The sequence below is a fragment of the Anomaloglossus baeobatrachus genome, chromosome 1 (genome assembly GCF_048569485.1).
Source record: "Anomaloglossus baeobatrachus isolate aAnoBae1 chromosome 1, aAnoBae1.hap1, whole genome shotgun sequence".
Lineage (NCBI taxonomy): Eukaryota > Metazoa > Chordata > Amphibia > Anura > Aromobatidae > Anomaloglossus > Anomaloglossus baeobatrachus.
This window is the reverse complement of record NC_134353.1, coordinates 142,472,403-142,496,456: the sequence shown is the minus strand read 5'-3', so window position 1 is coordinate 142,496,456 and position 24,054 is coordinate 142,472,403. Positions and strand designations below refer to the sequence as shown.

At 50.0% G+C, this 24,054-nt stretch overlaps 1 protein-coding gene across 3 annotated transcripts in view; it reads left to right on the top strand.

Moving 5' to 3' along the window:
- FGL1 (fibrinogen like 1) overlaps positions 1 to 24,054 on the top strand; it is a 212,908-nt gene that overhangs the window by 81,198 nt on the left and 107,656 nt on the right. The gene's annotated exons all lie outside the window — the stretch shown is intronic.

The following is a 24,054-nucleotide window of genomic DNA, read 5'->3' as shown; positions in this document are numbered from 1 at the left end:
GCGCAAGCAGGGGAGACGGAGAATTTATTTGAAGGTTCATTGGTCGGGTTTTATGAGGAATCTTATTCTGCATGGTAGTTCATATTGGTTGGATTATGCTGGCCGAGGTAAATAGGCAAAGAGGTCCCGCAGTTCGGAGTGTGCGGGGAGTTTTCGGGGGATTTTGAGTGTGAGGGCAGGACTCCGGTATGGCGTTAGAGTTGCTGTGGATAAGTGAAGTAAGGAGAGCGGAATTGTGGGAGCTGGTGAGGCGTTGGTTGGTGTCATGGTTTTTCCTTGTGGGTTTGGAACCGCATCTTGGGTGCGGCGTGTTTCGTACGGTTTGGGATATCGTTAGTTTGAGGGCAGTATGGCTTGGTCCTGGGCGCTGGATGGATTAAGTTGGTGGATGGTAGCCTAGTGGCTACTTCGTGGTTAGTTCTCTTATTATCCCATTATGGAGTTTGGTGTTGGGGGGACTGAGGGCCCGGCGGGCCTGAATTGGGGTTCCTGTAGGTGGTGGGCAGCTTTGGGCGGTTGCTGGTGAACTCGGTAATCAGCAATGGGGGGCTGCAGATGTAACGATGGCATTCCTCGTATACCCGTGAGGATGGGGGGCGATGCAAGTTGGGTTTGGACCTCTGATATGAGGGCTCGCAGGGGGTTGTGTATTACAAGGTTTCCTTTAGGAACAATATGTTTGGATATGGTGTTTGGAAAGTTTGTGTCTCCTGATGCCGATAGTTGCGTATGGAGTCAATCAGGATAGTGGTATGGGGGGCAATTTTACGGTGTACTTGCGGTGTAGTGCAAGCAACTTGTCATTGGTGTGGTTTGCGGAAGGAAGTGGGACGCAAATTATTGTTTGGAGAGGTTGTGGGGACCTTGGGGATTGAAAGTAATGCTTCGGCATCTTTGCTTCAACCATGGGTGCAGGGCGAGGGTTGTGATTGTGTGGTGGTTTTGTAGGCGTGTTAACTTTGGTGGACATGGTTCCGTTAGGTTGGTTGGGCTTCCTGGAAAGTTAAAGGGGCCCAAATTCGGATGATGGTTGTCCAATAGTGTGGTGGTTGAGTACGTGGGAAGGTCTTAGAACTTTTCTGGGTATGGCAGATTGAGCCTTGTTGTTTTCAGAGGGTTTGGATGATGGGCTACATCGGTCGGGGGAGACCCGATTTAGTGATTTATTGCTCTAAGGAGTGGTATGTCTAATGCATGTGTTATGAGTCTGGGGGAAGGCCGAGGGCGGTTTATTCCCTCACCTCTTGGTTAGGCTGCTAGGACGACTTTTCGGGAAATTTGGAGGTTATGGATCAGAATTATTGCCATGTGGGGGTCACTTTAGCCGTTTCCCGTGAGGGAACCTGGTTCAGGGTACGAGGTGACCCAGTTAAGTAGGCAGTGTAAGTGTGATCCTGTTTGGAATATATTAACCCCAGTTGCAGTTGAATTCAGCTGGAGACAGGAGGAGGGGCGAGGTGACGGTATGGCAGTTTATTTGGACCATAATGGGTAGGCTGATGGTACTGTCAGTGTTGCAGTTAATTGGTTTAACTGATGCCGGTGGGGCATGGCAGTGATCCAGGCATGGTTTGGGAGCTCGTGGCACGGTGTGTCGGGGTGTGCCTGAGTGGCCGTCAGAGGGAGCCAGTGATGTGGCTGGGTCCCAGTTGAGGAGGAGACAGGGTTACTTAAAAGTTTTTTAGTACTACGGGGTGGTACTGGCTTATAAGTAGGATGGTGTGGAAAGGAATGAGGTGGATTCCTGTATGTTGTTTTGGATACCGAGTCGTGGTATCAGGGGTGATTGACACATGGTGGTGGCCTTGTTATGGGGTGGCCATGGTGTCGTGGCCCGTATTGAAGGGCGATTTAAAAAAAAAAAAAAAAAGTGAATACATTGGGATACGGGTAGGTTCGAAGAGATTTGAGGTGGCATGTGTCACCAAGGATGATGGTAGTGCGGTGTAGTAAGGTGAGCTGGTAACGTTGGCTGGTGCATATGGGAGGCTCAGAGCTTAAAGTTGATTGATGGAAGGGTTTAACAGTTGGTTTCGGCTTGCAGGTTAGAGAAGCAAGCTTTGGGTGTGTGGGGGTCCAGGCCACGCAAGGTGTCACGTGGCCTGTCCTGTGGCGGGGGTAGGTCTGGTCCAGAGGCGGTTTAACGGATAATGTTATTTGATTGGAGAGTCACTTGTAGGATATAGTGGCTCCGGTTACAGGGATATTGCAGGCATGAGGTCCTGCAAGGTTGGAGTATTGATCCGTAGGTGATTAATACCTCATCTCCGGCCCAGTGTGTGTTGCGGCCAGGGATCATGTTTTCGTGGTGGAAGGTGGTTTCTGGACCGGGCCTACCCAGGGTTACATATTGGATTAAGTACTGTATTATTATGGTATTACCTATTGTTAAATGTTGGAGACGCCCGTTGGATGGCGCCCCCTTGTGTTAGTGTGTAAACAATAGGCAATAAAGAGCTGCTGTGGCCAATTCAACCAAGTGATAAGCAGTGTCAGTGTGTTAATTATACAAGGTAATTGGGAGTAATACAGGAATCAACGACCGGACAAATCCCTCCTGGAACTGTCAAGAAAGCCATGGAACCCATAGGGTGTAGGGGCGACATGACAGTCTGGAGGGTAGGGAGTTGATGGGGTTAAATGGTGATATCATAGGAAGGTGGAAGAAGATGATGATTGATTAGGGAGAAGGGTGGGAGGAAAAGGAGGAGCTGCATGGATATATAGGAGGAGGTGGGAGCCAGTTACCTTCTCTTGCACTTCCTGGACGACAGCTTCCCACCCACCCTCCCCTTCTATTGTGTATTGTTATTGTTATGTTTATCTGCATGTATAATTAGTAACTCTTAAAGAGGCTTTATGTAAAAAAAATAATAATAATAATAGTGTGAAAAGAAAGGATTGGGGAAAGTGTGTTGTATATATATAAAAAAACAAAAAAACAAACAAAACAAAGAACAAAACAAGAAAAAGGAAAGAGTATTTCTTTGTGGATTGTGATGTATACTGTTATTTGGGGATTCTTGTAAGTGGGGTGAATACGTTGGTTGGTAAAGTGGCACTATTTGTGTATTTATATGATGTATATGTGAATGGTCAATATGAATAATGGTGTTTATGTCCTTTGTCACAGCAGCGGGGTAGGTCTGGTCCAGAGGAGCTCTAATGGTTACTGGTGTTTGGATGGAGAGCCATTGGGAAAGGTACAATGGCGCCGGTTACTGGTGACTTGCAGGTACAAGGTTGTCTGCAGTGTGGAAGTATTGCTCCGTTGGTGATCAATGCCTTATATATGGGTCAGGGTTGTTGCCAAGGGTTATATATTAAAGAGTTGATGGTTGCCGGGGAGTCATAGGTGGGTACAGTGGCTCAGGTGACAGGTACTCGGAAGCACAGGGTTTTTTGTCGGGGTAAGGGATTACTCCTTTGGTGAGTATTACCTCATATATATATGGGATCGTTGTTATGGTCAGTGATCCTTTTGGTGACATGGTAATCACAGGAGGAGTCACTAGTTGGGTTTCTGGTTCTGGATCCAAGCGCAGTGCAGGCACGGGGTTCTGCACGGCATGGGGGTTTTGATCCGTAGGTGATTAATACCTCTTATCTCTGGGCTGGTTGCAGCCGGGGATGTTGTTACATTAAAGTCGCTAACAGGATTTAAGTTTTGAGTTCACAGTTACTGTTACGCACATGGGGGATTGATCCGTAGGTTATTGATGCCTCATATCTCTGGGCTGGAGGTTTTGCGGCCGGGGATGACATGGGGTTGGGGGTGAAGAGTAAGGTGTCGGATTTGAGGCTCAGTTTATAATTGATGCAACTTGGGGGTTTAATTCGTAGGTGATTAATACCTCCGATCTCTTGGTCGGTGTGTTGCGGCCGGGGATCGTGTTCTGGTGGTGGAATATATATACAGTGGCTTCGGTTACAGGGATCTTGCAGGCATGGGGTCCTGCAAGGTTGGGGTATTGATCCGTAGGTGATTAATGCCTCGTATCTCTGGGTTGGTGTGTTCCGGTTACATGGATCTTGCAGGCATGGGGTCCTGCAAGGTTGGGGTATTGATCCGTAGGTGATTAATGCCTCGTATCTCTGGGTCGGTGTGTTGCGGCCAGGGATCGTGTTCTGATGGTGGAATATGGCTTCTGAACCGGATTTGCGGCAGGAGTAGGTTTGGTCCAGAGGCGGTTTACTGGATAATGTTATTTGATGGAGGAGTCACTTGCGGAATACAGTGGCTTTGGTTACAGGGATCTTGCAGGCATGGGGTCCTGCAAGGTTGGGGTATTGATCTGTAGGTGATTAATGCCTCGTATCTCTGGGTCGGTGTGTTGCGACCAGGGATTGTGTTCTGGTGGTGGAGTATGGCTTCTGGACCGGACTTATGGCGGGGGTAGGTCTGGTCCAGAGGCGGTTTAACGGATAATGTTATTTGATTGGAGAGTCACTTGTAGGATATAGTGGCTCCGGTTACAGGGATCTTGCAGGCATGAGGTCCTGCAAGGTTGGAGTATTGATCCGTAGGTGATTAATACCTCATCTCCGGCCCGGTGTGTTGCGGCCAGGGATCATGTTTTGGTGGTGGAAGGTGGTTTCTGGACCAGGCCTAACCAGGGTTACGTATTGGATTAAGTACTGTATTATTATGGTATTACCTATTGTTAAATGTTGGGGACGCCCGTTGGACGGCGCCCCCTTGTGTTAGTGTGTAAACAATAGGCAATAAAGGGCTGCTGTGGCCAATTCAACCAAGTCATAAGCAGTGTCGGTGTGTTAATTATACAAGTTAAGGTGTAATTGTGAGTAATACAGGAATCAACGACCGGACAAATCCCTCCTGGAACTGTCAAGACAAAGGCGCAAATAGGGTCTTATTCTGGTGGTACCAGAACAAAACAACAGGGAATCACTCACCTGGGGTAGTTGTGAGAGTCCACAACTACTTTAGAGCAAGATGTCAATACCACAGAGGCTGCTGCAGACCCAGAAGATGAATAGATAAACGTAAAGTAGAAGAAAAGGGTTAACCCATGCTGCTGTGTGTAATGAGGAGATCACTCGGGAATATATTTGTGATTTTATTATTCAACGCATTTCAGAGTTTTGAGAACTCCTTCTTCAGGAATCAAAATCACTGATGTACATCAAGAGCAAGTCATGAGATAACCCGTATATACAGGACGCTGAAATTTGAAAAAAGGTGCACAGGTAATGGATGCGTCTCAGAGAACATTAATCTATTAAAAATACCCAGAACAATATTGAAATCAAGGAAACTTTTATAATTACAATGAATGTTACATCAAAAATTGTAACATTAAAAAGAAAAAGGAAAAACGAAGAAAAAAAGAGAGTAAGCTGCTTTCACACTACATTTTTTTACATCCATCATGAACGTTTTTTTAACGCAAAAACGGATCCAGTGCAAATGCGTTTTCATTTCAATGCATTTGCACTGGACTCGCGTCAACATGCGTTCACCTGCGTTTGCGTGCATAAGGCTGGGGCCACACGGGGACTACTGAGATCCCCTTGCATGATACTCGGCTCAGGCTGGCAGTACAGCAGAGCCGAGTGTCATGCGTGTGTCCTTGCTACTGAGGTCCGTTCGTGCGAGCAGACCTCAGCTGCGGGGGGTGGGCCGGCACTCAGGAGGGGAGGGAGGGATTTCTCTCCCTCTCTCCTGCATAGCCGGCTATTGCCATTCTCGCACTGCACTAGCGGTACACCGGTGCAGTGCGATTTTTTTTTCTCGCCCCATTCACTTGAATGGGTGCGAGAGAAAGAGTCTCGCATTACAATCGCAGCATGCTGCGATTGTTTTCTCAGTCCAATTAGGGCTGAGAAAATAATCGCTCATGTATGCTCACACACAGGCTAGAATTGGTCCGAGTGGAATGCGATGTTTTATCGCTCTCCACTCGCACTGTTTTTCTCTCCGTGTGGCTTAGGCCTTATAGTGAGGATCCAGCGATTTGCAGTTTTTTAACTTTTTTCAAAAACGCTACTTGTAGTGTTTTGAGCTGCGTCCAAATACTGCAAATTGCTGGATCCTGACTATACTGCAAGCAAACGTATGTGAACGCTGTCATGCTGATAGACAGGATCCTATTTGCTCTACTGAGCATGCCCAGAAACCAGCCTGGCATGATCAGTCTCTCTCTCCACCTCCCTCTCTCTCCTTTCTCCCTCCCACTCTCTCCCTCTCTCTCACCCTCCCTCTCTCTCCACTCTCCCCCGCCTGAGAGGGGAGGACGCTCGTAACCAAGGTAAACATCGGGTAACCACGGTCTTAGTTACCCGATGTTTATCTTGGCTACGTGTGCAGGGAGCAGGCAGCCCTGCTCCTAGCAGCTGCAGATGCTCGTAACCAAGGTAAACATCGAGTAACCGCGTTCTTAGTTACCCGATGTTTATCTTGGTTACGTGTGCAGGGAGCCCGGCTCCTAGCAGCTGCAGATGCTCGTAACCAATGTAAATATCGGGTATCCAAGCAAGTTACCCGATGTTTACCTTGGTTACGAGCCTCAGTAGCTGTTAGATGTCAGTTCCCAGACTTTCACGTTCAGTTCCCCTCACTCCCGATCACATGACTCCAATGCCCGCCCATAAACTTAAAGTGACAGGATCCTGCAAAATAACACATGCGTTTGCATGCGTTTTTCTTTGCAAAAACAGGGTCCGCTTTTGCAGCAAAAAAACGTTCATGACGCATGTTAAAAAAACGTAGTGTGTAAGCAACCTAAGCTGGTATACTTACTCACATGAGTTCGCATACCTAAGGAGCTGCTAGCACTCAGAAAATGAAAATGGTGGAGGCTCACAAAGCAAGAAAAAGCTATAAGAAGATAGCAAAGTGTTTTCAAGTTGCTCTTTCCTCAGTTCAAACTGTAATTAAGAAATGTCAGTTAACAGGAATAGTGTAGGTCATAAAAAGGTCTGGAAAACCAAGCAAAATTTCGGTGAGAGCTACTCATAGGATTGCTGGAGAGGCAAATCCGAACCCCCAATTGACTGCAAAAGACCTTCCGGAAGATTTATCAGACTCTGGAGTTGTGGTAAATTCAGGGCCAGATTAAAGTTGGTGGGGGCCCAATAACGTTAACATTTTTCACCGTAACAGTATAGCACAAACTGTAGCATTTAGCTATAAATCCAATGAGCATGTATCTTATCCTGTTCTGCCACATTCAGATTTACAGTACTACAATACAGACACAGTCCAGGATCACTCACAGCCGTCACGTTTGCACAGAAAGTAGAGTTACTCACATTTTTTTATTGATCCCAATATTAAGACAGCCAAAGAATAGTAACAGTGCAGAAATGGAAAGTTTTCACTGGTAGCAATGGTTGCTAAAAAATAACAATGTGCTCTCTATTGTATTATCTCCGGAGTAGTACATAACAGCTGATGTCTGTATACAGTATATCATATACAGTATCAGAGATGGATCTAGGTTTATCTGCCCATGGGCTAAAGGTCCAGTCACACTAAACAACTTACCAGCGATTCCAACAACGATAGGGATCGCTGGTAAGTTGCTAGGAGGTTGCTGGTGAGATGTCACACTGCGACGCTCCAGCGATCCCACCAGCAACCTGACCTGGCAGGGATCGCTGGAGCGTCGCTACACGAGTTGCTGGTGAGCTCACCAGCAACCAGTGACCAGCCCCCAGCGCCGCGTGGAAGATGCTGCGCTTGGTAACTAAGGTAAATATCGGGTAACCAACCCGATATTTACCTTGGTTACCAGCGCACGCAGCTACACGTGCAGAGAGCAGGGAGCAGCGCACACTGAGCGCTGGCTCCCTGCTCTCCTAGTTACAGCACACATCGGGTTAATTACCCGATGTGTGCTGCAGCTAAATGTGCACAGAGCAGGGAGCAGCGCACACCGCTTAGCGCTGGCTCCCTGCTCTCCTAGCTACAGCACACATTGGGTTAATTAACCCGATGTGTGCTGCAGCTACATGTGCACAGAGCAGGAGCCGGCACTGACAGTGAGAGCGGCGGAGACTGGTAACAAAGGTAAATATCGGGTAACCAAGGACAGGGCTTCTTGGTTACCCGATGTTTACTGTGGTTACCAGCCTCCGCAGAAGCCGGCTCCTGCTGCCTGCACATTTAGTTGTTGCTCTCTCGCTGTCACACACAGCGATCTGTGCTTCACAGCGGGACAGCAACAACTAAAAAATGGCCCAGGACATTCAGCAACAACCAACGACCTCACAGCAGGGGCCAGGTTGTTGCTGGATGTCAGACACAGCAACATCGCTAGCAACATCGCTGCTACGTCACAAAAAATGTTCGTTAGCAGCGATGTTGCTAGCGATGTTGCTTAGTGTGACGGGGCCTTAAGAGTTCAGTTTGGCGCCCCCTCCTATACAAGGTTTATGCGGTTTGAGTGTGACCGCTCATTCGCCATTTTCACACTTAAGCGGGCTTCACACGCTGTGACATCGCTAGCATTGGCTAGCGATGTCGAGCGCGATAGTGTACCGCCCCGGGCTCGGCTGCGACCGAGCCGCTCGGATCCTGGCTTGCTGGTGGGTGGTTCGAGCATCTCCGGACCTGGGCGCCCCATGGTCCACTTCAATCTGAAAGGGGGGCTGGCGGTTTAGGGGACGTAGGTGTGCGGCTGGAGCCGTGTTTGAGTTTGTGACGCCACCCACAGGTTGTGGTGAAGGTAGACACCACCGCTGCTATTGCGGGACACTTGGGGGAGATGTTATGCAGCAAGTTGTTAACCCCTCCGTGGACAGGGATGGTGGCCCCGGGACCCATTGGGAGTTGTACTCTGGTTGGGCGGTGCAGGGAGGTGCGCGGCCGGAGGGCACTGTTGTACTCACGATTACCAACACACACAAGTCTCTGGTAAACAAAGTTGATGGTGGTTGGTGCCCGCAGCCGGCTGCGTCTGGTCCCCCACCCGGTTGTTGGTCTCTGCCTTTCTCCTGCACCGTGTAGTGTAGCTGTGGACTGCCTGCGCTTCAGCGACGGGAGTCCGCTCCCCGGCTTTGTGTATGTCGGGAGAGCCCTTTTGCCCGCAGACACTGGCCCGTGGGATCTCTCTGCCTGTGCGGTGGCTTTCTATCCCCCTCGTTGGGCTGTTGACTTCAGTCGGGACTTTGGGTGGGAAAGGACCTATAGTCCAGACCGCAATCAGTTAATTAACTTGGTCCAGTGGCTTCTGGACCTCGTTTCAGGGTCTGAGTACCACCCTTTGTGCACCGATTTCCGAGTCGGTTCCCTGGGGCTGTACCGGCGGGCCACTACCCTGTCCCGGTCCACCACGGTTCCACCGAGCCATCTTCCCGGCTCCTGCAGGCTGGGGCCACCGCTTGCCTCCTAGCCAGAGGTACCAGGGCTCCTACCCTGGCACCTGTCAGATTGTTGCAAACCTGCCACAAAGGCCTGCTTCCACTTCACTTCACTCCGAAGACAAACTAAAAAACTGACGTTTTCTCCCACCTCAGGCCCTCTAAACTCATTGGTGGAAGTGGCCAACCGCCTGGCTCCGCCACCTGGTCTGTCTATAAAGCTCAGAGAGGGGTGATTAGAGTTTAATGGTTGGCTGATGACACCTTTTTAAGGGACAGGTGTTGTGTGGGGCTCTAACTGTGACTACCTGGCTAGTCCAGGGCATCACACTAGTACCTGCCCCCACGTACTTGTTATATTGTGTGATCGCTACCGTAGCGAACATTATCGCTACGGCAGCGTCACACGCACATACCTGCTCTGCGACGTCGCTCTGGCCGGCGAACCGCCTCCTTTCTAAGGGGGCGGTTTGTGCGCCGTCACAGCGACGTCAAACAGCATGCGTCCAATAGAAGCGGAGGGGCGGAGATGAGCGCGACGTAACATCCCACCCACCTCCTTGCTTCCGCATTGCCGGTAGAGGCAGGTAAGGAGATGTTCATAGCTCCTGCAGTGTCACACACAGAGATGTGTGGTGCCGCAGGAACGACGAACAACATTGCTAATAAACATTAAACGATTTTTTGTTTCAGGACGACCTCTCCGCGGCAAACGATTTTGACCGCTTTGGCGATCGTTTAAGGTCGCTCATACGTGTCACACGCTGCAATCTCGTTAATGAAGCCGGATGTGCGTCATAAACACCTTGACCCCGACAATAATTCATTAACGATATCGTAGCGTGTAAAGCCCGCTTTAGCCACGCGCCGATGAGATTCTCTTCCTAATTCTCTCAATGTTCAGTGAAATACGGTACTATAGCCCATAAGGAGAAGCAGGAAGAGAAGCTAGTTGTGACTGGAAGTATGAAAATGACCTGCAAGTGGTCATGTGACCACTTCTGAAATTGGCAAGCAGAGCTGCATCCTTACATTGAGTATATTACAGGTTGTTAGGATTAGGCATGCTACGGGGCTTAATTTTATTATTAAAGGGGTTGTCCAGGTCCACAATTAAAATTTGTAGTTATTTTATTTGACCTGAGACTTCTGAATTCTCACAGCTTGCGGCCTGAACGCTGTCATGATTTTCCCATGCCATGAACAAGTAGTCACGGGACTGCAAGTATGCGATTTGCCTACTTCCAGCCACATTCAAATTACACATGTGCAGCCTCACTCAATATAAGTGAATTGTGATTACACTTGTGGTTACGTGCCCTCAAGCTCTCACTGTTGGCATCTGAGAGTCCTGACAGTGTGCACAAGGAGGATTCAGAAGTCTGCAGTCACAGAGACTTTCATCACAAACCTGGACAACCGCTTTAATGCTATTAACATAAATCCTAATGTAGAAACCCTTGTGGTCATGTAATTTGACAAATTATGGATTGCTACATGTGTACAGGGCAGAACCAGTAAAATAAATGCATCACCAGAACCACCAGCAGTACCGAAATAAATGACTAGCACGTTCATCAGTAAAGGAATATATCACAAGTGTGTCGCCCGGGGACCAGGGGGTACTCAGATCCGGGCCACGAGGTCACTTCTGTGGGTATCACGGTGGCGTGACCCGGTCTGTGATCCCAGGCTCCACAGTAAAAGGGGATTTGGTAAGGGAGATTGTCCGTGACGCCACCCACGGTTGTGGTGAGGTTGTGACACCACCGCTGCTCTGGACGGGGATCCCGGGAGTGATGGTATGGAGCAGCTAGATGTTAGTCCTCCCCTCCGTGGGTAGGGGGTCGGTTGTCCCGGGGCCCGGTGAGGTAGGTGGATGTGTAGCAGGCGGGTTATGGGGCCTGGTGAGGTGCAGGGTCGCAGGGGCAGCGCTGTGCCGCACGGCACGGGGTACTCACTCAGCCAGTAATCACGACACAGTCCTTGGTAAAACACTCGGCTGGATGGACGGGTGCCCACAGACGGCTGCGGTTGTTGTTTCTCCCCTGACCCAGTTTGGTGGTGTAAGTCCTTTCTTCCACCTCCGTGCACGCTCCTCCTGCGCTCCGGCTTCCAGCTGGCTCCCCGGTTCGGTACCGGTGGGCCACCGCCCAGCCCCGGCTACCTACGGTTCCACCAACTGTCTCCCCGGCTCCCTGCAGACGGCCACTACCGTCTGCCTGACTCTCTGCTGCACGAGGGCCCTAGGCTCCAATCCTAGGCCCCAGTCTGCGTCTGCCTCTCTGCAGACCTCCTCTCTCTTCCTCTCCTAGGACTTGACTGGGCTTGTTTCCTGCCTCAGGCCAGCTAACTCCTGGGTGGGCGTCTCCATCTCCTGACTCCGCCCACCTGGTGTGTCAGTCTGAGCCCGAGGAAAGGAATCAAGTTTCACTGGGGATGTCTGCTGTGAAACTGCTGGGGGTGGGCGTGTGTGTGTGTGTTGTTACCTGTGGCCCCTGGCTTGTCCAGGGCGCCACACAAGAGCCACCAATACAAGACTACAGCACCAAGTTTCCTACAACAATATATTGTAATGTCATATCCCCATATACATTTGTATCACATGAATTAACAGCTCCCATTGTGTGGGTCATTTTGTGCTCCCTGCACAAAATGACCCACTTAATGTCCCTCTTATGGTACATGGTCTCTTCTTTCAGTACTGGGCCCCCTTTTCACACCGTCCTCTACAATGTGTCCCCACTATACTTCCAAATGTCTATACTGTGCCCCCTCCTCACACTCCCCCTCCTGAGCTGTACCCTCACAATGTCCCCATGCTATCATCTCTCTATACTGCCCTCACCCTCAGCACCAAAATCACTATACTGCACCTCAGTCTCACTTTCCCTCTCCTCAGCATACTGTGCCTCCATACTGTGCCCTCACACTGGCCACCATGCTGCCCATTCTCTTTACTGATTATCCCCCCCCCCACACTACCCAGTCTCTATACTATGTTCCCTCACACTTTTCTTTCCCAATACTCTCCACTTACAATATTCTCCCACCATACTGCTGCCTCACACTTTCCAATGTACCATTCCCCTGATTGCTCTGCAGGGGCAAATGTGCCGCCTGCCCCCTAAAGGTATGCCCCTGTACAGTGTACAGTGTACAGGAGAGAACATGACTAGTACATGATATGCTGTGATACAGGCACCAGATGATATACAATATACACATTATTATTATATACCATGTGATGTGTGTACACAGTATATCACACTACTCTGTACACTGGATGTGGTATACAATGTACACAGATATACAATGCCCTGCACTGATCATGTGGTGCCCTGGACTAGCCAGGTCGTCACAGGTACTACAACATACACCCCCACCCTGAGACAGGCACATCAGCCAGACACAAATTCTTGTAGCCTCCCTCCAGGGCCTGATGTCCACACCAGGTGGGGTGGAGCCAGGCGGTTGGCCCCACCCACTGAGGAGTACACAGTCCTGGAGGCGGGAAAGGAAGTCAGATCAGTAAGTGAGGAGTAGAGTTCAGTTAAGGAAGTAGGAGTGGAGGAGCTAACTGACCGTGTCCGGGTGTGTGGCCCGGGCACTAAGAGCAAGGTTGGCAGACGGTGGTGGCCGTCTGCAGGAGAGGCAGATCAACGCGGAACCGTAGGACCGGGGATGGGCGGTGGCCCGTTGGTACCGACCCGGGGAGCGAAGTGAAGCCAGCACACTCAGGCAGGGCCTACGGACCCCGACCAGGCTTGGAGTCGCCATTAGAGGTCAAATCCGTCAGTGACCGGAAACCCAGAGGTTTCCTAACAGCCAAGACCCGATTGAAGGCAACCATCCGACCAGAAAAAGGAAATACAGCTACTGCCACAGCTAGAGTTCCAAGGGCCAGAGCCTGCGGGCAAAAGGGCTCCTCCGGCACATATATACGCTGGGGAGCGGGTTACCGGTGGGAATCCATCGGGACCGAACATACACACAGGTGCAGGGAAAGGCAGCCACCACTAACCGTCCAGGAGAAGCCACAGCAGCCGGCTGCGGGACCCGTCCATCCAGCCAGTTGGTTTACCAGAGACTTTGCGTACTTTTGAGTGAGTACTACCATGCCGTCTGGCACCGCGCTGCGCAGTCCAAGCGACCCTGCACCCATCCAACCCTGCCTCCCCGTCATCTCACCGGGCCCCGGGACCACCAACCCTACCCACGGAGGGGGAAAACAACATCCCAGCTGCTCCCTGCCATCGCTCCCGGGATCCCCGTCACCAGCAGCGGTGGTGCCCAACCTCACCACAACCCGTGGGTGGCGTCACGGACCAAATCCCCAAACCAAACTACCCCCTTTCACTCACGGGCAAGGAGCGCCGCTCGAGTCCCCGGATCCGGCCCACCGCTCGAGCCACCAAGCAGCCATCGCAGCAGCGCCGGACCCAAGCGTTAGCGAGCGCAGCGCAGCGGCGTCCTTCCCCGCCCGCGACAATCACACCTGGACCTACAGCACCTCACATATTCTATATGTATTATGGGCCATATAGTGTAATGTGTGCTGCAGGCTCAGATGTGATTAGTGCAGGATCTGTGTAGTGATGTCTGTGCTCTCTGCTGGAGCGCACTGTGAGTTATTGCAGGGGAGAGATGAGGCTGGAGCCAGTGACCCGGCACTGACAGCCCGACCTGATCTACAGCAGTTCCGACTCCTGCAATAACTCACACTGATCCCCGGCAGAGCGGCCGCTGACACTATGGAATTCCGTCCTGCTGCCTCCTCACTGCAGCCTCCTGCCCGGCACCATGAATGATGACCTCATACTGACCATGATCCACTGAGGCCTCCGCTCCGGTCCTCCCACAAGCTCCTCTACGGCAGGAAGAAGCAGCATCAGGCTGGCGGTGACGTCATCCTTGCAGACTCAGCCCACACAGCATGTGTCCTCTTTTACTTTATACCTTTTAGAGATCATTTCGTCTTCAACTTGCTTAAAAGGAGCCCGTCACCACTTTTTTGCTCTATAAGCTGCGGTCACCACCATTGGGCTCTTATATACAGCATTCTAACATGCTGTATATAAGAGCCCAGGCCACTGTGAGAACATAAACATAAACAATACTTTATAATACTTACCTAACGGTCGCGCGGTTGGCCATATGGGCGTCTCCATTCTCCGGTGTCGGCGCCCCCTCTTTTGGCCATCTTTGTTCTCCTTCTTCTCTAGCATGACGCGTCCGACATCATCCACACTCGCCGACATTCAAGTCCTGAGCAGGTCAGATCAAAGTATTGTAGTGCGCCTGCGCAGGACTGGCAAGTGTGTATGACATAGACGCATCATGCACACAGGCTTCAGAAAGAGGACGAAGATGGCCGAAAGAGGAGGCACCAGCACCAGACAACGGAGACGCCCATTTGGCCAACCACGCGATGGTTAGGTAAGTATTATAAAGTGTTTTTTATGTTCTCACAGCGGCCTGGGCTCTTATATACAGCATGTTAGAATGCTGTATATAAGAGCCCGGTGGTGGTGGCCGCAGCTTATACGGCAAAAAAATGGTGACAGGTTCCCTTTAACTGTTCACAATAGTAGTAATATTGACCAGGGGTGCCTATTACATGTCATTGTTCACTTTACTTGAAACTCCCCGATTCAGCCTTTCATGTAATATGAATCTTTTTTGATAGATAATATTAGGAGAGATAAGAATCAAACAGTTTGTATTCAAACCTGAATCCTTCAGTTCCCTAGTAAGATAGTCATTTATAGATGTATCTGACTGTAGCTTTCTACGCTCTTCGTATAGACAATACATGAACGCTCAGCTGAGCATTTATATAAGAGGAAGAGAAAGGAGTATGAAGGGTAAGATATTTGTCAGCTGACAGCTATATACAGTGCCTTGCTACAGTATTTACCCCCTTGACATTTTTCATATTTGTCTACCTCACAACTTGGAAATTCTCTGTTCTTTTTGAGAGTTTAAATCGAGATTGAAGAAATCGGGGGTTCAGCCGATCGATTATTTGTTTTTCCTGCATGTTGTCCTGATGAAGGGAGCTGTGACTCCTGAAACGCGTTGACCTGTGCATGAAAGAATAAAGACATAAATTATTAATAACTTCTGATGTGGTGACAGTGAGGCTGAACCCCCGATTTCTTTTATCTCGATTTATCTACTTCACTCGGGGCTGCATCTATTCACCTTTATATCCAGTGGCTGTTATAGGGGTTGTGACTCTCACAACCTCTTCAGGTGAGTTAAAATCCAATACTCTGGGGGCGGAGCCGGACATGACTGTGTAAAGACGCTTCCTCTCTGAGCTCCTCACTGCAATCCCCCATAAAACTGGTTTTTACTGCTAAAATGGGCAAATCCTCTAACAAAAAGGCTAAGCCCAGCACCATGAAGCGGCTACCTTCATCTCAGAGCAATATTGGATCCTACCTCACCCGTTCCCGGGAGCCTGGGACAGTACCACAGCCAGGACGGGAGCTGAGGCCTGCAGACCCTGATCCCTTACCAGGCCCGTTGCCTGAAATCACAGCAGCTTCAGAGGCCCGGAAGACGGGAGCAGCGGCGGGGAGGTCCCGTGCCACAGAGGAACCCACAGCTGGATCCATGACTGCGTTGGTTAACAGGGGAAGCCCGACGCTGAGAGAGACAGCAAAGCCTGCGGCGCCATTTCAAGATGGCGGCCGCGCACGGAGGGAACAAACTGGCGGTTCAGTGGTGGAGGTCAGGACACCCACAGCCAGTGCCTTACCTGCTGCGCGCTCCACTGCGAAGCTGCAGGATCCGGTGAGTTCACACAACCCACGTGCGGTCGGTGCACGTGGGAAGCTGGGAGCTGCAGCCGAGGAGAACGGGGCGCACGTGCATCCAGGCATAAGCGGTGACTCACCACTGCAGCCCCGTGCACGGGAGAAGATGTCGCCGCGTTGTGCAGCAGAGGAGGAGAAAACACCAATCCTGCACACAGGTGCTGTGGAGGGGGAGTTGAAAAGGGCTGCAATTCACCCTGATAAGTTACCTGCCTGCAGTTCACAGATGCTGGGTATGCGTGGGGACTCAGTAAGGGGGGCTCTAACTAGAGACTGCGGTAACATTACTTGCCCCTCTCCCCTATCAGAGATCCAAGGGCCCTTGGGGAGCATTGGGGAAGGAGAGGGACCATATAATCCCCTGGTGGCTGCAAATGAATCCTGGGGAATCCCCCAGGGGGAGACATCCCCCACCCATTCAGAAAGCTGGTCCATGGGTTCCTCCTGGGCAGAAAGCCTGGCAAGCCTAAGTGGAGAATTGGGGAGGGGCATTCTGATGCCCGTGAATAGTGGGCTCCGGGTGCTGGGATCTCCCCCACTCCGACATGCATCAATGCCACAGGCGTGGGGAGACATGAATAACCCCCAGGGTACTCAGAAAGTGATATATGGTCCGGCGTTACAGGACTCTTTCCGGGCATATACCAACATGTCCCATACTGATGCCTCGATGGGTGAGGACCGTCCGGCATCCTTAGCAGATTTGCGCTTGCTGTTACAAGCGATACCCACCAAGAATGATATTGCAGCACTGGCCAACCAAGTGGTGGCGGAATGTAAACAGGAATTCACCCAATTGCGGTCTGAACTCTCCTCACTCTCCCATAGGGTAGATACCCTTGATGAGCGGCAATCAAATTCTCAGGTCTCTATTCAATCTATCCAAGAGACAGTAAAGATCCAGTCCAAGCAATTATTTGCCCTTCAACAGCATGTAGATGACCTGGAGAACAGAAACAGACGGAACAATCTACATGTTAGGGGACTGCCTGAGTCCATTGCCGCCCCTGATATTCCTACAGCTCTGTGTTCAATCTTTAATAGCTTACTAAAGAGACCACCAGGAGCTTCTCTTGAACTTGACAGAGCCCATCGGGCCCTACGGCCGCCAGACCCAGAGGACTCTCGGCCAAGAGATGTTGTGTGTAGGGTGCATTTTTTTGCCACCAAGGAGGCCATCTTGCTTGCCGCTCGGAGGAAACAGAACTTATCATATAATGGTTCAGCCATCCGCATAATGCCAGTCCTCTCGCGGGACACTCTGGCTCAGCGTGCTACCTTTAAGCCTCTTCTGGATGTCTTAAAAGAGAAGGGCCTACTGTTCCGATGGGGATTCCCCTTCTCCCTATCGGTACAGAGGGACTCACGGTGGTGGATCTTACGTTCCCCAGAGGACTTTCCGGCATTCGTCGCGAACCTGGGCCTACCTACCATTTCCATCTCTGAGTGGCCCACAACGCTGCTACAGCCCTGGGTTCCTAGGGGAAAAGTCAGCACCACCATGCCGATCCTACATACTGATTCCAGTAGAGGGCTGCCACCAAGAGGAGATAGGGGCCGCAGAACAGGCCGCCCTCGGCAGCCGACATAGACAAGCTCAGAGGACGTGCATGCCTCCAGGACCTGCATTACTTTCAGTTACCTAAGATAAAGGTCTTTTTCATGCTGACCTCAAGTCTAGTTATCGCCCGTATTGCACAAACATTTGATACTTTCGCCAGTGTTTATGGTTAACTTTATTGTTTCAAGTATATCTAGAGCTCTGTTCGGTTATGTCTGACAGCTTTTTTCCCCAAATAGGCTGGGATCCCCTGTCCTGCCGAGTCATGGCGGATATGTTCCCTAGGAACATTTGTTCGGTCTTAGTTTATTGTGCAAGGTTTTTATGCCTGCTGTTATTTTTTTTTCCTCTCCCTCCTACACTCTTCTTCTCATCTCAAGTCTTTTCTTCTTTCTGTCTTTGGCGGCCGGGCTGATCATGTCCGATTCCTTTTTTCATATATTTCTAATGTCTCATTCCCCTATAGATGGCGGACCTAACCATAGCCTCTCTCAACGCCAAGGGCCTCAATGTCCCAGAGAAAAGGTCGCAGATACTTTACCACCTTCATAAACGAAAGGTGAGAATAGTATGTTTCCAGGAGACCCATTTCAAACAGGGACACTCCCCAACTATCAAAAATAAATACTACCAGACATGGGTAACCTCAGATAATCCAGACTCCCGTTCTAAAGGTGTAGCGATAGCCATTCATAAATCCCTCCCTCATCAAATCTTAAAGTGCACTACGGATAGCCTTGGAAGATATATTATCCTTTCGCTGAATGTGGGGGACCAAACATTTACAATAATCAATGCATACGCCCCAAATTTAAGGCAGGACAGCTTTGTTGCTCGGCTGGTAGACGTTGCGATCCCTTTGTTACAAGGTACCGTATTTTTTTGCGGCGACCTTAATGTCACCCTCGACCCCACATTGGATAATTCCAGGGGGAAATCCAGCATTGCTTACTCTACCATTAAACGTATCAAAAAAGCTTTATTCCGTATCCAAATGTTCGATGCATGGAGAATACAACACCCATCGGACAGAGATTATAGTTTCTATTCCCACACACAGGACTCATATAGCCGTATCGACTATATATTTCTACAACACAATGCCCTCCCCTGGATACGACATATGGGGATAGGTAACATACTATGGTCTGACCACGCGCCGGTCTATTGTACGATCGAAATTCCCTCTCACTCGACCCCTAGAGGGTCGTGGCGGCTGAATGAGTCGTTGCTGCTGGATGAGCTCTGTGTTACGGATGTTCAGACCTCTATTACTAGGTTCATAGAGGACCACTCAGTGGACGACACTGCCCCCACCTATAAGTGGGAAGCATTGAAGTGCGTTCTACGAGGCATTTTTATTAAACACGGGTCCCGCATTAAAAAAGAAAGGGCCCAAGACATAGTAAAAGCTCTTCATAGGGTTTCTGAACTGGAGCTCATCCACAAGCGAGCCTTATTGGCCCCTAATCTACAAGCCCTTTTACACGCTAGGATTGAGGTTAAAAAGCTGCTAGATTCCTCTTATAAACGTCTACTGCAGGTGGGTAAGGGGAGGTTTTATGAGTTTGGGGATAAGCCAGGCAGACTGCTGGCCAATGCGCTGAGAGAAAGGAGAGCTCATACTCTCATTCCATGCATCAAGAACTCACGTGATGAACTACTTTATGCCACCCCCGATATCTCAAATACTTTTCACGACTTTTATTCTAGGCTATACAATTTACCTGTTGGACCCCCTGAGTTGGGTGAGGGGTGCCCTTCCATGCCCTCGCCATTTAGGCACCTCGACAGCTCTATAATTGAAAACCTGGAGAGTCCTTTTTCATTGGAGGATTTATTGGCGGTGATTCGCAACACACCTGGCAACAAGAGCCCCGGTCCTGACGGGTTCCCCGCAAAGTTTTACAAATCCTTTTCAGAACAGCTAGCATCCTTAATGCTTCTCTCCTTTAACTCAATTTCAGATTTGGTCCCTTTCCCATCCCATTCCACCACGGCCCATATTTCTCTGCTCCTTAAGGTTGGAAAAGACCCCACGGCGTGTAGTAGCTTTAGACCAATATCTCTCCTTAATGTAGATTTAAAAATCTATGCCAAGCTCTTGGCAAACAGACTTAGCCCTCTGCTGCCTGACCTGATCCATTTGGATCAGATCGGTTTTGTCCCGGGTAGGGAGGCGAGGGATAACACCATAAAGACCCTGGATCTAATCCATCATGCACACACTAAAAAACTTTCTTTGATGTTGTTATCTCTGGATGCTGAGAAGGCTTTCGACAGAGTCTCCTGGCAGTCACTTTCTCAGACACTGGAGCATATAGGCTTGGGGCCGGTGTTCTTGTCCAGGATTATGGCCTTATACCATTCTCCGACGGCACACCTTAAGATTAATGGCACTCTGTCGAGACCCTTCTCCATCCATAACGGGACCCGACAGGGGTGTCCTCTGTCACCTTTGTTGTACATCCTGGTCATGGAACATTTGCTATCCGCCATTAGGAACAATCCAGATATACGGGGAATCAATATCGCCAATCGGGAGCATAAATGTGCCGCTTTTGCCGACGATCTCCTCGTTTATCTGTGCAATCCCCTTACATCTCTCCCGTCACTAATGTTGGAACTAAACCGCTTTAGCAGGTGGTCCAACTTTAAAATCAATTTTGATAAATCAGAGGCCCTAAATATTTCCTTGCCTCAAACAACTGTAGATGCTATAAAACCAAATTTCCCCTTTAGATGGCCACCCCACGGCAGTATTGGTTACTTGGGCATTCATATCCCATCCGATCTGACCAGGCTCTTCACACTGAATTATCAAAATTTTCTGTCAAAACTTGAGGGAGACTTAGTTTCCTGGCAAAGGGGTACTCTTTCTTGATTCGGCAGGATTAGCGCTCTCCGGATGACGGCCCTGCCAAGACTGTTATATTTGATACAAACGGTCCCGGTTTATGTTCCGGCGGCATATTGGGCCAGGATACAGCGCTTATTCAATCAATTTGTTTGGTCGAAGAAACGCGCCCGTCCTGACTAGGACCAAGAACGCGGGTGGGGCGGGGTTGCCCGACTGTAGGCGGTATTATCTGGCAAATGCTCACGCCAGAGTTTTAGACCTGTTATATAAGTCTGGCACAGGATCTATGCCCTTTATTAGTGCCGACCCTGCCGTGGACCTGGCCACTCCTTACCAAACATAAGATTAATATGTCTTATAGCACCAAACAAACACTGAAATCTATACACTCCACACCACTTCACAATCGCCTGATCCAGCCCAGAGGTCTCCTCATGCCCCTAACGGATAACCCAGAGTTTATACCAGGGGCATCATCCAACAACTTTCTGGGTAGCTCGAAACAAAACCCTTTGAGACTGAACCAGGTAGCCCCGGAGGGTTCCCTCCTACCACTCTTGAAGATTGTAGAGAATCGTAATTTTAAATTGCGGTTCCATTTTGAATACGCCCAACTTAAACATTTTATAACCACACAAGACATTGTCATGGCTCATCCCTCGCTTCCAACATGTTTTGAAAACCTCTGCGCAGTTTCCTCCGATACACGTCATGCAATATCAAAAGTGTACAAACTCATGACAAGCGCGACAGAGGTATCTCTTCCCCGCTTTTGTGCGGCATGGGAGGAGGAGCTCAATCAGACGTTCCGGGGGGATCAGTGGGAGCGTTGTTTCCGTCTGACCCACAGGTCTGTGGTTGCCACCAGGATGCAAGAAACTAGTTATAAAATACTTTCCAGGTGGTACAGGGTCCCAGCATTTCTGCATGCATGGTGCCCAGAAGTACCTGATACCTGCTGGCATTGTGGAGCGCAGGGGGGCACCATGTTCCACATCTGGTGGTATTGCCCGAGCCTGGCGGTCTATTGGAACAAAGTACTACCAGCCATACGGGAGGTCACTGGGATCACAGTTCCTGGTCGTCCAGAGGCAGTCTTATTGTACATCTTTAATGTACCAGAAAAGACCTACAAAAAATCCCTCATGGGTCACCTCCTTCAGGCGGCCAAGACGGTGATCCCGCGGCGTTGGAAGGACCCTGCTCCCCCAACGTTAGATGAGTGGGTATTGGAAGTGAATGTGATTCACTGCATGGAGATGGTGATGGCCCAGTCACGTGGACAGACGGTAGGGATGGCCACTAAATGGTTTCAGTGGGAATCATTCCTGTCTGGCGAAAAATTTCTTGACCTAATTTAATCTCCGGAGACTGGGTACTCTGGCCCTTTTCCCCCTGTTATCATACTCTACCCATCCGACAAATTTTGGTCCAACGGACAATGTATCAGACCCGGCCGACACACTCTTTCTTCCTCTATTTCTTCTTCTTTCTCTGACTTATCCCTCTTTCTCTAAATATCATGACTGCTGCTTTTCTTTACTTTCCCTTTCTGTTTCATTATTTCTTTTTCTTTTTCTCATGGTTTAAACTGAATACCCATGTACTATGTTAATCATTTACATTCTGCCTTCAGGTCTACGACTATGTTGTGTCGTTTAGACCTTTGATCTATATCATTTGTTAGAGCATGGATGTATATTTTCTTATTATATTCTTATTATAAACTCAATAAAATTTTAAATTGAAAAAGAAAAAAAAAATCCAATACTCTCCATTTTTTTTAGTTGTGGTAAGACCATATTATGCTTCTCCTTCCACAGTTGCTGTCTGCATCTTTTTGAGGGTTTGTATCAGTTCATGTAAAGAATATGCCTACAACTGTGAACATTTGGGTTTTCTTTTTATTGTAAAGTAAACAACAAATAGGACAAAATAACTGAAAACTTCAGTGTGCATAATGATTCACCCTCCTAAAGCCACTACTTTGTAGAGCCTTCTTTTGAGGCAATTACAGCTGTAAGTCACTTTTGATAAGTCTATATGAGCTTCCCACTGGGATTTTTGGCCAAAAAGTGCTCAATCTCCTTCAATTTAGATTTTTTTCCTCCAGTGAACAGCCATCTTCAAGTCTGACCACAGATTCTCAATTAAATTAAGGTCTGGGCTTTGACAAGAAAACTCCAATACATTTACACATTTCCCCTTAAACCACTCGAATGTTGCTGTATCAGAATGTACCGCCCCGGGGCTCGGCCGGCTGCCGAGCCGCTCCCGTCCGTGCTCGTCGGTGGGTGGCTCAAGCTCCTCCTGGACCCGGGGGTCACGTCGCTCTGAAGGGAAGCTGGCACTACGTGTAGGGGAGGTGTTCGGTGGAGAGGTCCACAGCCGGGGCCGCGGTTGTTTGGGGATTAAGTTTGTGACGCCACCCACGGGCTGTGGTGAATGGATGGACACCACCGCTGCCATTGACTAGGCTGCTGGGGACAGTGTTGCGCAGCTTGGTGTTGACCCCTCCGTGGGTAGGGGGATGATGGTGCTGAGGCGGGGGAATGGATGCGTGCTGGCGTGTCGGTACGGTGCGGCGCGGTGCGCGGCCCGAAGGCACTGATGTACTCACTATTACAAACACGCTGGAGTCTCTGGTAAACCAAACAAGATGGTGGACGGTGCCCGCAGCCGGCTGCACTTTTCCCCTTTTCAAGTTGGTGGTTTCCGCCTTTCTCCTGCACCTCACTTTTGGTAGAAATGATGACTCCTATGCCTGAGCAACGGTAGTCCGCTCCCCAGCCTTGTGTGTGCCGGGAGAGCCTGTTTGCCCGCAGACGCTGGCCCGTGGGATCTCGATGCCTGGGCGGTGGCTTTCTATCCCTATGGTTGGTCTGTTGTATTTAGTCAGGTCTTAGGTGGGAAAGGGCCTAAAGTCCAGTCCTCAATCAGTGGATTCGACTCGGTCCAGTGGTTTCTGGGCCTCGTACTGGGTCTGAGTACCCCTCCTGGTGCTCCGGTTTCCAATCTGTTCCCCGGTTCGGTACCGGCGGGCCACTACCCGGTCCCAGTCCCTTACGGTTCCACCGGCTGTAATCCCAGCTCCTGCAGGCAGCCACCACCGTCTGCCTCCTTGCCAGAGGTGACTGGGCTCCAATCCAGACACCTGGTGTTAGACTGTGGCAGACCTGGACACAGGTCTGTACTTAAACTCCACTCCACTTTACTACACAGGCTGATCTAACACTGTGCTCACTCTGCTCCCCACGGGGAACTACTCTGTTTTTCCTGCCTCAGGGCCTGTGCACTCCTTGGTGGGCAGGGCCAACCACCTGGCTCCGCCCGCTGGTGTGTACATCAAACCCTGAGGGAGGTGACAAGGGTTTTGTAGGTTGGCTGCTGTCACCTTATTAAGGGGAGGGAGGTGTTTGTGTAAGGGCCTACCTGTGACTACCTGGCTAGTCCAGGGCGTCACAAGTACGCTTTGGGTC